This window comes from Piliocolobus tephrosceles, chromosome 9 (genome assembly GCF_002776525.5).
Source record: "Piliocolobus tephrosceles isolate RC106 chromosome 9, ASM277652v3, whole genome shotgun sequence".
NCBI classification, from domain to species: Eukaryota; Metazoa; Chordata; class Mammalia; order Primates; family Cercopithecidae; genus Piliocolobus; species Piliocolobus tephrosceles.
The window spans coordinates 13694502-13698627 of record NC_045442.1 but is presented as its reverse complement, the minus strand read 5'-3'; the positions used below and the strand labels follow the sequence as shown (position 1 = coordinate 13698627).

Genomic DNA, 4126 nt, shown 5'->3' with positions numbered 1-4126 from the left:
ATATTTACGATTGTGATAGTTTTCTGTTAGACTGATCCTTTTATAATTATACAATCTCCCTCTTTGTCTTTTTAAACTGTTTTTGCTTTAAAGTTTGTTTTGTCTGATATAAAAATAGCTACTCCTTTTTGCTTTTGGTTTCCATTTGCATGGAACATCTTTTTCCACCTCTTTACCTTAAATTTATGTGAGTCCTTATGTGTTAAGTGAGTCTCTTGAAGGCAGCAGATACTTGGTTGGTGGATTTTTATCCATTCTGCCATTTTGTATCTTTTAAGTGGGGTATTTAGGTCATTTACGTTGAACGTTAGTATTCAGATGTGAGGTGCTGTTTCATTTATTGTGCTGGTTGCTGCCTGAACACCTTTTTTTCATTGTGTTATTGTTTTATAGTGCCTGTGAGATTTATGCTTTAGGGAGGTTCTATTTGGTATATTTCAAGGTTTTGTTCGAAGATTTAGAACTCCTTTTAGCATTTCTTATAATGCTGGCTTGGTAGTGGTAAATTCACTCAGCATTTGTTTGTCTGAGAAAGGCTTTTTCTCTCCTTCATTTATGAAGCTTAGTTTTGCTGGATACAAAATTCTTGGCTGGCAATTATTTTGTTTGAGGGGGCTAAAGATAGGACCCCAATCCTTTCTGGCTTCTAAGGTTTCCGGTGAGAAATCTGCTGTTAATCTGATAGGTCTTCCTTTATAGGTTACCTAATACTTTTGCCTCACAGCTGTTGATTCTTTTCTCTGTCTTGACTTTAGATAACCTGATGACTATGTGACTAGGTGATGATCTTTTTGTGATGAATTTCCCAGGTGTTTTTTTTTTTTTTTTTTTGAGTTTCTTGTATTGGGATGTCTAGATCTCTAGTGAGGCCAGGGAAGTTTTTTTCTTTTTTCTTTTTTCAATTATTCCCTCAAATATGTTATCCAAACTTTTAGATTTCTCCTCTTCCTCAGGAACACCAATTATTCTTAGGTTTGGTCATTTAACATAATCCAAAATTTCTTGGAGTCTTTGTTCATTTTCAAAAATTCTTTTTTCTTTGTCTCTGTCTGATCAGGTTAATTTGAAAGCCTTATCTTTGAGCTCTGAAGTTTTTCCTTCTACTTGTTATAGTCTATTGTTGACACTTTGCAGTATTTCTTAAGTGTATCTTTTATTTCCAGAAGTTGTGATTGTTTTTTCTTTATGACATCTGTTTCTCTGGAAACATGTTCATCCATATCCTGAATTGGTTTTTATATTTCTTTAAGTTGGTTTTTACCTTTCTGTGGTGTCTCCTTGAGTAGCTTAATAATCAACCTTCTGAATTCTTTATCCGGCAATTCAGAGATTTTTTTCTTGGTTTGGTTCTATTACTGGGGAGATAGTGTGGTCTTTTGGGGATGTTCTAGAACCTCATTTTGTCACATCACCAGAATTACTTTTCTGATTCCTTCTCATTTGGGTAGGCTATTTCAGTGGAAAAATCTGGAACTCAAGGGTTGCTGTTCAGATTCTTTTGTACCACAGGGTGATTGATCCCTTGATGTGGTGCATTCTCCCTTTGCCTAGGGATAGGGCTTCCTAGAGAGCCAGACTGCAGTGATTGTTATTGCTCTTCTAGAAACAGTACAAATTTCAAATCAAGCTGCAGTTACTTCTTGGAAACACTGAACAAGTTGTTTTCAGTTGGTTACTTCGTTAATTCCATAATAGCATTTACAACATCATTACCATTGTTCTTCAGGGCTTGGACTGCCTTTGCTTTCGACATATTTGCTTTGACAAGGGCATGACCAGTTCCATGCCCTTAACTTCCACACCTGTTTTATCAACTTCTTCCTCTTAACTGTCCTCTTGTACAGTTGGAGTCTGGTTTTTTCTTAAATGTTTGAGATAGCTTTACCATGAACTTTGAATTTCTCAGCAGCTGCTAGCTGTGCTCGCTGAGATAAATCTTCATTTTTGGTTCCCCCTGAAAACTATGTAGGTATCCAAAGCAGGGCTCTTATAGACATCTGGTTTTGTGATGACAAAGAGAGGATATTCTTAGATTTCCAGATAGTGACTCTAGTAACCCCTGTAACCTGTCAAAGATTCAGTTTGGACATAGCCTTCTGTGCTTTCTTTTCACTCTGACTCTGTTTTGCTTTACTGACTGGTTCTTCATTAATTTCAACTGCTGCTGCCAGCTGGGCTTGTTGTGTGGTTGTCTGTGTGGAATCCTGTTCCTCAGGCTCTGGTACTGATTCATCACTGTCAGATTCTGTTACAGACCCTCTGTCAGCCTGGAGCTGCGGCACCTCCTGTTCCATAGCAGGGATGGTTTCTGTGGCTTTGCTGGGCATTTTGCGCAGGGAATGCAGAACCCTTTGCCCGCTTTTTGACGGGATTATTTATTTTTCTCCTTGCTGATTTGAGTTCCTTGCAGATTATGGAGATTAGTCAAAATACTGTTGGATGCATAGTTTGCAAATATTTTCTACCATTCTGTGGGTTGCCTGTTTACTCTGCTGATTATTTATTTTGTTGTACAGAAGCTTTTTAATCAGGTCCCATTTATTTATTTTTGCTTTTGTTGCATTTGCTTTTGGGGTCTGAGTCATAAATTCTTTGCCTAGGCCAATGTCTAGAAGAGTTTTTTCTAGGTTTTCTTCTAGGATTTTTATAATTTCAGGTCTTAGATTTAAGTCTTTAATCCATCTTGAGATGATTTTTATATATGGTGAGAGATAGGAATCCAGTTTCATTCTTCTACATATGGCTATCCAGTTTCCAGCACCATTTACTGAACAGGGTTTCCTTTCCCTAATTTATGTTTTTGTGTACTTTGTTGCAGATCAGTTGGTTGTAAGTATCTGACTTTGTTTCTGGGTTCTGTGCACTGTTCCTTTGGCCTATGTGTATACTTTTGTGCCAGTACCATGCTGTTTTGGCTACTACAGCCTTGTAGTATAATTTGAAGTTGGATAATGTGTTGCCTCCAGATTTGTTCTTTTTGCTTAGGATTGCTTTGGCTATTTAGGCAGTTTTTGGGTTCTATATGAATTTTAGAATTTTTTTCTAATTCTGTGAACAATGATGTTGGTATTTTGATAGAAATTGCATTGAATCTGTAGATTGCTTTGGGAAGTATGGTTGTTTTTATGATATTAATTCTTCCAGTCCATAAGCGTGACATGTATTTCCATTTGTGTCACTGTGCTTTCTTTCAGCAGTGTTTTGTAGTTCTCCTTGTATAGATCTTTCACCTCCTTGGTTAAGTATATTCCCAGGTATTTTATTTTATTTTTTGCAGCTATTGTAAAGGGAATTGAGTTCTTGATTTGAGTCTCAGCTTGATTGTTGTCAGTATATAGTAGTGCTACTGACTTGTGTACACTGATTTTGTAACCTGAGACTTTACTGAATTCATTTATTAAATCTAGAAGTCTTTTGGAGGAGACTTTAGGGTTTTTTAGGTATATGATTATATCATTGGAAAACGTAGATAGTTTGACTTCCTCTTTTAGAATTTGGAGGCCCTTTATTTCTTTCTCTTGCTTGATTGCGCTGGCTAGGATTTCCTTCCTCTACATCTTTGCCATCACTTGTTATTTGCAGTCTTTTTAATTTTAGCCATTCTAGTGGGTGCATCCTGGTGTTTCATTGTGATTTTTATTTGTATTTCCTTGATGACTAATGATAAAGAGCATTTTTTTCTTGTGCTTATTTGCCATCCATGTCTTCTTTGGCAAAATGTCTGTTCAAATATTTTTCCTATTTGTCTTATTATTGAACTGTAAGCATTTTTTATGTACTTTGGATAGATGTAAGTTTTGCAAATATTTTTGCAAAAAGGATTTTTTGAAGAGTAAAATGTTTATATTTTTGATGGAGTCCAATTTATCAATTACAAAAATAGTTCCTGCTTTTTGTGTCTTACTGAAGAAATCTTTGCCTAACCCAAAGTCATTAAGATTTTCTCCCGTGTATTCCAGAAATTTTATAGTACTAGCCCTCATATTTAGGTCTATAATGCATTTTGAGTTGTTCTTTTCTTTTTTGCATGTGGATGACCAATTGCCCCAGGGCCATTTGTTAAAAAGATTTTTTTAATCCATTGCCCTGGCACCTTTGTTAAAACCCAACTGATCATTTATGTGTG

The 4126-nt window shown here is 35.9% G+C and overlaps 1 pseudogene; it reads right to left on the bottom strand.

Moving 5' to 3' along the window:
- Positions 1 to 1672: 1672 nt before the first annotated feature.
- LOC111550736 lies at positions 1673 to 2327 on the bottom strand (annotated as a pseudogene).
- Positions 2328 to 4126: the final 1799 nt, after the last annotated feature.